Genomic DNA, 11,749 nt, shown 5'->3' with positions numbered 1-11,749 from the left:
GAAGTACAATTTCCCTGGTTAAAATTTCAGGTTGGCCGCACGCATTTTGAGAAAGACAGCGCGTAGCCATTCCCGGTGTTCGTCAAACGTACAGCTGAAAACGATGACATCATCGAGGTATATAAAGCACGAGTTCCACTGGAGACGGGCCAGGACCAGTTCCAATAATTCCTGCAACGTGGCCGGCATGGAATGAAGACCCATCGGAAGCCGATTGAATTCGAACAAACTTTGTGGTGTACAAAATGCTGTCTTGGGTTTAGAGTCTTCGTCGAGAGGCAACCGCCAGAACCCGGATGGGAGATCAAGAGTGGAAAAGAACCCCGCTCCGGCTAGAGCATCCAATGAGTCATCCATTCCAGGTAAAGGGTATGTATCAGCGACAGAGACCTTATATTAAGCTTATGGAAGTCAACACAAAAGCGCAAGCTACCACCGTGCTTTTTAACGAGTACAATTGGTGCTCCCCATGGGCTGGTGGACGGTGAAATAATGTCTGCGGCTAACATTTCGTCAACCGGCAGCCGAACGTGTTCTTTTTCCACAGGGCTCAGCTGGTAGGGATTCTGCTGGATGGGAGCGGCATCATCCATATCAATGTGATGACTCAAAAGCGTAGTGTGTCCAACATCAAATTTCCCCTGACTAAAAACGTCCGAAAATTTGCGCAAAAGCACTCGCAGCTTTCCCCTCTGGACCTCGGACAAATCTGCCTTCTCGGCACAAAGCTTCTCGATCCACCCCTCATCAGGTTTCTGGTGCGGCCGCGTATTTGAAGTGGCGCCCACATTGCCCACAATGCTTCCCTCAGGAAGTGCTGGCAACGTATGAGCTAACACGGTACCTTCCTGGATGACCGACGTATCTAACCTGAATGAAGGACCTGAATGAAGGGCTCCTGGTCGTTGGATACCAACGTCTGCGCCCCCATCAACGTCAAACCATGACTGATTTTATTAGCAGGACCCAAGAGAATTCCTCCCGCCGTCGCCTCCCGATCTAGCGGCTTCCACAATCATAGGGGAACCAACATTTGAGCGCCGGGGGGGATCCTTACCGTCCTACACGCAAGTGCTTTCACGGTAGCATTAGCCATGTATAAGTGGGTGGGGAAAGGTAAAAATGCCATTTGACGGCCGGATGGCAATTCCAAGCACCCCTGGTCAATCAAAATTTTCAGGGACATTCATCCCAAAAAATCAGTCCTGAGTAAGCAAGAAATAGCAAGGGATGTCGAAACAAGAACCTGCCCTGTCAATTTAACATCCGCAATGCTGTTATTTTCCCAATAATGCCCAATGAACCGCCGTTTTCGGCGAAGCACGGACCTTCGACAGGGCATAAGGAATGACATTTAGGGGGTAAGATGTTATAAATACATTCTGAAATGATGGTCGCTGATGCACCGGTGTCAACGAGCATCCTAATTTCTACCCCTTCTATCCGTCCAATAACAGCGGATGAACCTGCAGTCGCGGCCACCACTCGATGGGCCAGCTCCGACCACTGACCCGGTCAGAGCGTCCGGCCGGCCTGATTAACATCCTCTCGCCCCGGACGCACGAGATGGGTGAGGTGGATTCAGGGGCCGTGTGTCACGACTTGCCTTAGGGTGCAGTGGAGTGAAGGACGGTCGGGCAGATGGGTGCAGCCCCAGAGGTAAGTGGGCGCGGTTAGAGAAGGAAGATCGAGGGCACCCCAAAGCTGTTGGGCTGACCATTGCATTGTGAGAGATTAGATTAGCATGTAGGCCTCGCTACATTGACATGCTAATCTCTCACAATACAACGGCCAGCCAGCCATCAGGATCCAGGATTAAACCCACTACCTCCTGCATACTAGGCAAGGGAGTTATCATCATCTCCTACTCACCACGTTTAAGACGTGGAATGGGTCACTACGTAGCATAGCGCTGGCTGCTGGCAGAGAAGGGGATCTGCTTTTGCAGCAGCCCTGTTTGACAGCAGGTCACGTGATAAACCAGACATAGGGATGTAGGGGAAAGGTGACAGAGGGGGCATGCGAGGGAAGCCCTGGAACCCGCGAGTACAGAGGCGTAGCTAGGATATTTTGCGCCCGGGGACGAACTATAAAATTGGCGCCCCCCCCCCCCCCCCGTTTAATCACATTTTCCTATTACATCGAATAAGGAATAATTTTAATTTTAATGAAACATTGTATTTAAAGAAGTAAATTTATAGAAATTATATTACATGGCTCACTCAGTCATTGTCGTAGACTGGTTGACATAGTCTACAAAAGATTAATTTTTCTTGATTTCACTGTCGCAAACTGGTCAATCACGTAATCAAAATCTGTTTTTTCCAATGTTTCTCTTTCAACGCTAAGAAGGGCAAGATAGCTCAGACGATCTTGTACAATTGAAGCACGCAAATACGACAAAATAAGTTTCAATTTGCTGAACGACCGCTCACAGCTTGCAATTGAAACTGCTATTGTTAATAAAATTTGCAGTGAAATTCGCAAATTCGTAAATATGTCGTCTCAATAAAACAAAATTAAACCAAGAAGATCCAAAGGAGTTTCTGGTAGAACTTCATTCCGGTTACTGAGCAGCATTTTGCAATCTCCAATTTCTGTGAAAAGTTCGTGGCCATTGATGTGGGTGTCATAGAAATTTCCAAAATCTGTGCAATTTCAACGAATTGCATCGACATCTGTGTCGGATAGAAGAGTTTTGACGTCCAGCAGAAATCCAAATTTTGTGTTCAGGTTTTTTAGTCGTAAAAACCGTGTTGACATTTCCTGTTGAAGTCGATGAAATACGCTCTTCATAACACGCACAATTTCTTCTTCTGCTGAAAGTCCTGCATCTCTTGCCAGTTCTCCTGGCATCTTCCGACGTCGCCTAATTCTTTTGTCCACATCGATCCCCCAGGCTGTGCATCTTGTTTTTGAGTTTTCTACAGCAACTTGGCTCAAATCATCACGAAGCTTGACAAATTCATGCTCCAAAGATGTAAGATCAGTTGCTGCTTCCTTGAAATTCATAGTAGGATCCTGTAAGGGCTTCTGAACACGATCAATTTTTCCAAGAATGACATTCCAGAAATGTAATAAAACTATGAAGTTAAAATTTAATACGCATGCCTGTAACTGTTCTGCATCACTTCTGGTTTCAGGCGTCATAGTTATATCCTCCGATAATTTGTCTAGCAGCCCTACTAGTTCATCCAGTCCTTCATAGATAGCTTTAACAGCTTCTGATCGTGCACTCCAGCGTGTTTCAGGCCGTCGTAGTTTCCGCCACCAGAAAACAGGCCAGTGACTAAGGCTGAAAGGCTGCGTCTGTTGTTTGGGACGTTCTTCCATGTAAGTTCTTATTAGGCACGCGTACCAAAATGTAATTACATGACATGTAGGCTGTGTGTGGCGGGATATATAAACTTTTAGGTTGAGGTGTAGATTTGTGCAGTAGTTTCAGGCTGCCGCGCCCGCCGCAATAAGTTAAAGCCTCATTTTGGCGCCCCTTTACCTTGGCGCCCGGGGACATATGTAGCCCCCTGCCCCCCCCCCTAGCTACGCCTCTGTTCATCAGATCCTCTATGTGTTCACATTATACAATTTTTTTACGATTGGAAACCAAAGGGGTGCAAGGCTGCAGTAAATGTTTAAGAACCACTGGTGCAGATGCTACCCTACACTCGCCTCAGTCTTTGTTCAGACCCTGCGTTATATGAATCATCTAACGCGTTATCGCGGACATTTTTACTTTACCCCCCCTACACGTATATATTAACTTTATTACAACGCGATAATTGTTTTCTCATCACGCGGTGTTCTTCAGGAATGCGACCACCACCACCACTACCACTTTATAGGAGAACGGGGGGGGAATGTATTCTGACTGTGCGACCTCCACCACCATCGCTATCGACCTGCGGGGTTCGGCCCGATCATCTTGTCATAGTCGGGCAAGTTGCAAACGTGGTCGTGCATTTGCCTCGACATGTTGCCTCTCAGCGAGTCGTACTCTGCGATTATGCGTTTCACGCAGTAATCGCAGCTGTACCGCAGCCCCTGGCTTGCAAATGTGTAGTGTAGTAGAACGGCACTACTGTGTTGGCTCGGTATGGAGGCTGTAGGCGGCTGTCACGGAGCTCGTGTCAGGCCGTGATACACTGCGTGAACCCAACAGGACACGTGACCGGATAAAGGGGGGCCACGTGGTTGGGGGCTCGGGCCTTCCCGAAGGATTGGGAAGGGCGCGTGGCCTGGGGCAGATCCGGCCACGCCGGAGTGGTGACGAGCGGGGCGTGGACGGAGAGACGCGCTGTTCTGCGCTGTTCTGTTCTGCTGTGTCAAAGTCTGGGATGAAGCCGCCATATACGATCCTCGGTCGCCGGTCTAGGAATGTAGTATCCCCGTGTGTTAGCTAAGTTAGGAACGGTGGTTATCACCACCCTATGTCGTTATCCTGTTAATGTTAAGAGTTACCCTTTGTGTTTAGGTAATAAATAGTGTTGCCTCCAAAGTTCCAGTGTGCGCCTGAATTTAACCCACTACAAATGGAAGCGGGGAGAGACAAAGGCGGCCGGGCGTGCGTGGTGCTGGCCAGCCACCCCCCACCACACCTCGTGCGCCAGCCACAGTGGTGGCCTTCATTGGCAGAGCTGCTGCTGATTCTCGCTAACGGCACTTGTATGTGTACATATGTTATATGTGTACATATGTTATATGTGTACATATGTTGTTTGTGTACATATGTTGTTTGTGTACATATGTTGTTTGTGTACACATGTTGGATGTGTACATATGTTATATGTGTACATATGTTATATGTGTACATATGTTGTTTGTGTACACATGTTGGATGTGTACATATGTTGTTTGTGTACATATGTTGGATGTGTACATATGTTATATGTGTACATGTTGTTTGTGTACATATGTTGAATGTGTACATATGTTTGTGTACATATGTTATATGTGTACATATGTTGTTTGTGTACATATGTTGTTTGTGTACATGTTATATGTGTACATGTTGGATGTGTACATATGTTGGATGTGTACATATGTTGTTTGTGTACATGTTGGATGTGTACATATGTTATATGTGTACATATGTTATTTGTGTACATATGTTGTTTGTGTACATGTTGTTTGTGTACATATGTTGAATGTGTACATATGTTTGTGTACATATGTTATATGTGTACATATGTTGTTTGTGTACATATGTTGTTTGTGTACATGTTGGATGTGTACATGTTGGATGTGTACATATGTTATATGTGTACATATGTTGTTTGTGTACATGTTGGATGTGTACATATGTTATATGTGTACATATGTTGGATGTGTACATATGTTATATGTGTACATATGTTATTTGTGTACATATGTTGTTTGTGTACATGTTGGATGTGTACATATGTTGAAACTTATTTGGCACCGTACATAGCCAACTGTGCTAATCGGAGATGCAGGGGAAGGACAACAAACTAAGTTCTCAAGAAATTAGTTTTCAATTCAATATAATGGCGTAGTGTATCATAGTGTTTAGTGCAGTGTGTAGAAGTATATAGTGTCGTGTGTATGTTCGATCCCAACCCTGACGCCTGCTGCTATATATTTGCAGTTTGCGTGTCTCTCTCCCCCCGTGGTCACGTGGATTTTTATCCGGGTCCTCCGGTTTTTCCCCTCCACATTTAGAATCCACATTCACGCGTTTAGAGCATTTGGCTGCTTAACACGTAGGCTTTTGCAACCAATATCATACATAATATAGGTTATTTTGGGTTGTATCGCATAAATATAAAAGGTGTCCTTAAACCCGCCACCACCCGACACAGCCAATTAGTAAGAGGTTTATCACGTAAACAGAACGTGCCAATTCGTTACTAGTACAGCACACCGGTGTGTTGGAGAGAAAATCCACAACATTTACAATCAGAGTAATTACAACTAGCTTCATCAGGCGGCAGCCAGATAAGCAGCGAGGTGATTGTTCTTTTTGTGGCAAGAGGCACTTTGTGTGCGTAATGGGTGCGACCTCAGAATGTATTCGTTCGGCACCCAGACTCGTTTATTGTTTTTGTTTCTTCATTAACTGTTTGTGACTGCCAACTGCATGATTGCTACAGTCGTAATAAACCCTTCTCTAAGGTCATCACAACTCGATCCACCTCTTCAGTAAACCCTTCTATTTTCATAACTCAATCTAACTCTCAATAAATCATTTTAAGTTCATAACTCAATCCACCTCTTCAGTACCCCCCCCCCCCCCCACTTCGTGCAAGAAGGCCACACGAGTGTTGTCATAACATCTAACCCACTAAGGAATGAAACAGGATTTCTCCACAAATCTGGCTGTCGCCTGATGAAGCTTGTAATTACTGGCGAAACGTTTCCCGTAAATGTGGGTGGCTTGGCTCTCCAACACACCGGTGTGCTGTACTAGTGACGAATTGGCACGTTCTGTTTACGTGACAAACCTTACCAATTGGCTATGTCAAGGTGGTGGCGATTTTAACGACACATTTATATTTACGCGCTCTAACCCCAAATAACCTGGATCATGAATATTGGTCACGAATGCCTCCCTTGGAACACGTGGCAGTGTTTGCCTAAAACCTCCAGAGAGGACCAATGTGACTTCCCCCATATATATGTTATTGTCTCTCAGGTCTGGCAGAGTGTGATCCATTGCTTCAAAAGCTGCTTTATTGGACATCCTACATTCTGATCTGAGCTGAACCTGTGCCCTTGCTGATGTTACACACCAGATTCTCTGATAGGTGCAGATCCAATGGAATCTTAAAAGGTGAGTGGGCTATTCTTCCACCAGTCAGAAGCAATTTCCGAAGAGGCGACAGCAATTGCAATAATGCTTTTCGGATCTAATCTTTGCAAGAAGTAGATTGATCAGAAATGCTTTGCCAGTTCCTCCTGTAGCATCCAGGAAGATAATTCCTCCAGTGTCTCTGTCAACCAAATTCACAATTCTTTTGTAGGCTCCTGTCTGATCCCGTGACAAGAGAAGTACAGCTTTGGTAACCTCCTGTGCCAACTGGGTGGCATTGTAGCATTTTTCCTGCAACATTTCCCTGCCGAGCCTGCTGGCATCACCTGCTTGTGGCACAGGAAGTCCAAGCTGCAACTGCTGCAAACATTTCCCGACTACAGACATGACCTTGTCCTCAATAAAAACATAGTGCTTGATTGCACATGTCATTAATGTACTGCAAATTGACATTAGAGCTGTCTTGTGTAGCCCTATGCAGAATGTCCTCAGCCATACAGCGGTATTTGTGAGTTTCCCACAATAGCCTGGGAGTGGAGGGAGAGCAGGATTGTGATAAGCACAGCAAACAGATTTCTCACTTTGAAGGCAGATCTGGTTGCTGCTGCTGCTTCTTCCAGGGTAGTGTTCCAGTGGTTCTAATTTTGAAGAAGCCCCCTCCTCTGGCATGCCTCATGAAATGTTCCACACATGCCATTAACACTTCTCAGGTACTGGAAGGAGGTTGGGCCTGTTACGGAGTGCAAAATAAGCGAAGATAACAACACTCTTTTCAGTTACTGGGATGGACTGTGGTGTAAAAGCGCCCCTAGTGCTGCATTAGAGAAGGTTACAGGATGGTCAGGAACCGCTGCACCACGTTTTCATCTCTGCCATGTTTTGTTTGGATGCCAGGTGTAGTACCTGGGGCACCTGCTAATACGAAGCAGGAGGATTTTGTGCTATTTCTTGGACATTGCTACCAATGAAGACACGTTGACCATTTTCCAAGTGGACACATAAGTGTGTAACTGCGGGGTTACCGCTCATGAATTGGAAACTCCAGAATCCTACACACAGCCTCATTGTTGCTAATGTAGCGACCCCATTTGATAACATTTTACTTCACAGGCTCTGTAACTCTCTGCAATTCTTTGGGAAGAATCTGCACCCTCTCTTATGCAAGACAATATCGCTAATCTGGAATTCGTTGCCAACTATGAGAATTGCAACCTCATTTGTGGTCGGGACATTAAAGCGGCGCTCACGCTCACCAGCAGGTGTCCTGTCTGCTCTGATGACAACTTTGTATTCATCTGTGGTCATGTTTTCAATTGGCTGTTTTGAACAGCTTGACATAGGTATTCTGTTCATGCAACATGTCCTGCAGAGCCATGCCCACATCAAAAATTAGGTCTGGAATATTGTGGTCGCTGCCTTTGCCTGTTCCTGTCTCCCATGAAGTAAATATGCAGGAACTTGTGCTGCTCATTGGGAAGAGGCAGAAGGGAGCCGACGTTGTGGTAGAGCTGATCTTGAACCTTGAATTTGTGTTTCAGTGTCAATGTGGTCTGCCCCAAAGGATGTCATTTATAAAGCAGAGTTGTATTTTCTCAGGTTTCTAAGAAACTGCTGACAATTGGGGTGAGTGGCCAACACCAATGACTCAAGTGGTCCTGGGGGCTCGGACAGTGAAGGTAGTTTAAACGTTGCCGTGTCTGCAGCACGTTCCTTGCGTCTCCCCTTCCACTTTGTGGTCCCCACACGTGGTGCAGAGTGTCGTCATTCCTCCAAGACTCGACAATACCGAATGTCTGGATCATTAGAATATTGCTGCCCCTTTCAACTGCTGCCAAATGCCGGTTCTAGAGGCTGCCTTTCTTGTCCTCTTGCAGACGTGCCGGTGTTACTGCAGGGGGTTTCAGCCACCCTTGAAGTGGAGTATCTTGTCCTCTTGTCTTAGAGGCGTACATCTCTGGCTTCAGGCATCTCAGCTGCCCTGGAAGTCGAGGCTCTGGTTCTAAGATCTTCGAGACGTGCCCGTGTTGTTGTCGGGTTCTCCGATGCTTCGTAACTCAAAGCTCTTGCCCTCTCAGCACCCAGACGTGACTGCCGAGTTGGTGGGGTTTCAGCGGATCTGGATGTTGCATCTCTTACAGTGAGGGGAAAAAAGTATTTGATCCCCTGCTGATTTTGTATGTTTGCCCACTGACAAAGAAATGATCAGTCTATAATTTTAATGGTAGGTTTATTTGAACAGTGAGAGACAGAATAACAACAAGATCCAGAAAAACGCATGTCAAAAATGTTATAAATTGATTTGCATTTTAATGAGGGAAATAAGTATTTGACCCCCTCTCAATCAGAAAGATTTCTGGCTCCCAGGTGTCTTTTATACAGGTAACGAGCTGAGATTAGGTGCACACTCTTAAAGGGAGTGCTCCTAATCTCAGCTTGTTACCTGTATAGAAGACACCTGTTCACAGAAGCAATCAATCAATCAGATTCCAAACTCTCCACCATGGCCAAGACCCAAGAGCTCTCCAAGGATGTCAGGGACAAGATTGTAGACCTACACAAGGCTAGAATGGGCTACAAGACCATCGCCAAGCAGCTTGGTGAGAAGGTGACAACAGTTTGTGCGATTATTCACAAATGGAAGAAACACAAAAGAACTGTCAATCTCCCTCGGCCTGGGGCTCCATGCAAGATCTCACCTCGTGGAGTTGCAATGATCATGATAACGGCGAGGAATCAGCCCAGAACTACACGGGAGGATCTTGTCAATGATCTGAAGGCAGCTGGGACCAGTCACCAAGTAAACAGTTGGTAACACACTACGCCGTGAAGGACTGAAATCCTGCAGCGCCCGCAAGGTCCCCCTGCTCAAGAAATCACATATACATGCCCGTCTAAAGTTTGCCAATGGACATCTGAATGATTCAGAGGACAACTGGATGAAAGTGTTGTGGTCAGATGAGACCAAAATGGCATCAACTCAACTCGCCGTGTTTGGAGGAGGAGGAATGCCGGAGGTGGAAACATTATGCTTTGGGGGTGTTTTTCTGCTAAGGGGACAGGACAACTTCACCGCATCAAAGGGACGATGGACGGGGCCATGTACCGTCAAATCTTGGGTGAGAACCTCCTTCCCTCAGCCAGGCAATTGAAAATGGGTCGTGGATGGGTATTCCAGCATGACAATGACCCAAAACACACGGCCAAGGCAACAGAGGAGTGGCTCAAGAAGAAGCACATTAAGGTCCTGGAGTGGCCTAGCCAGTCTCCAGACCTTAATCCCATAGAAAATCTATGGAGGGAGCTGAAGGTTCGAGTTGCCAAACGTCAGCCTCGAAACCTTAATGACTTGGAGAAGATCTGCAAAGAGGAGTGAGACAAAATCCCTCTTGAGATGTGTGCAAACCTGGTGGCCAACTACAAGAAACTGTCTGACCTCTGTGATTGCCAACAAGGGTTTTGCCACCAAGTACTAAGTCATGTTTTGCAGAGGGGTCAAATACTTATTTCCCTCATTAAAATGCAAATCAATTTATAACATTTTTCACATGCGTTTTTCTGGATTTTGTTGTTGTTATTCTGTCTCTCACTGTTCAAATAAACCTACCATTAAAATTAAAGACTGATCATTTCTTTGTCAGTGGGCAAACGTACAAAATCAGCAGGGGATCAAATACTTTTTTCCCTCACTGTAGCTTTCTGAGCTTCAAATCGTCGACGTCTTTCTTCATTCGATTCCTGCCTCCTTCATGCCTGTGAGGAGCTATGTCACAATCTGTGATGTATTGTTTGGGACCCATATTGTCTGTTGAATTGCTGCTTGCAAAAGGTTTAAGTGAGTTTTGTGCGAAGATGGGTACTTGGAAAATGACCAAAGTGTTTTGTAATTGAGGTTTTGTCATTGAAAGAGGACCAATGTTTTTTGTAGACATTATTTAGTCCAGAATAGGACTATGGATTTGTATTAATATTTTCCTTGAAAAAGGTGTTTCAGTAGTCCTGAAGAGGGCTGACAGACCTTTTGGAGTTTTCAGAATTTTTGTCGGTTGCTTGTAGGGTATATTACTCCAATAATATATCCAAAGAATGTATGTTTTGTTGTTTTGTGCAGTTCTGTTCTGCAGTTGGCGATGTCTTGGAGATCATCATTGAGACCGTATTGTTCCCTCCTGATTACCATGTACAGAATGCAACCACACCTAGACATAATACACAGCAGGTTTTACTCCCTTGAATCAGTATTAAGCATTATGCAGCATTGAATGACCATTGTTGTATCAAGCAACCTTCTGGGGATGTCTGGGGTGCGGTCCAACAGCAGCAGTGACCTTACTATGGTTGTTGGCCTTTGCCATCCTTTTCTGGGGCCACGGGGACAACCGACTGGAAAATGGAGTTGCACTTTTTAAAATGGAATAAAGGGTGCCAAACCACTTTGTTTTTGTTTCTTGATATCTGGGCTTGTTGGGGGCTTTGTGTCGTGGGCAGGACAAAGAACCGCCCCCGATCCACTCCCTGGATCCTGACTGGAAAATACACACCCCACTTTTTTTTTTTATGAAACCAAGGGCACTGACCAACTTTTCCTTCATGAAGTTTGTTTTGATATCTGGACTCCTTGGGGGGTACTTTGTTTAGCGGGTGGGACAGAACAGGACCCTGCGGGGTGGGCTGGTAGGAACGAATAACCAAATAATATAAACATAATGTATTATTACACTTGTTTAGCCAGGAAAGCCCCACTGAGTCAAAAGGTTTTTGTAGGGTCCTGCCAAGTGTTTGCAGTAGGGGGCGATGTTGCTACACCTAATCGGACGATACGAAGGGAGAGATTGAGGCCTAGTTCTAGGCTTTAGGCCTAGATGTAGGCTTTAGGGCGCTGAGTTAATTTTTAATTTAAATGTTTTAATGATTTATGTAAAAGCTTTAAATTTAAATGTTTCTATTTAAAAACATGAGGGAATGTAACATTGTTAAACATTA

The sequence above is a fragment of the Lethenteron reissneri genome, unplaced genomic scaffold, assembly GCF_015708825.2.
Source record: "Lethenteron reissneri isolate LAM-NWPU_2019-01 unplaced genomic scaffold, ASM1570882v1 scaffold_1931, whole genome shotgun sequence".
NCBI classification, from domain to species: domain Eukaryota; kingdom Metazoa; phylum Chordata; class Hyperoartia; order Petromyzontiformes; family Petromyzontidae; genus Lethenteron; species Lethenteron reissneri.
The sequence above is the reverse complement of the archived record's forward strand: the minus strand, read 5'-3'. Positions refer to the sequence as shown.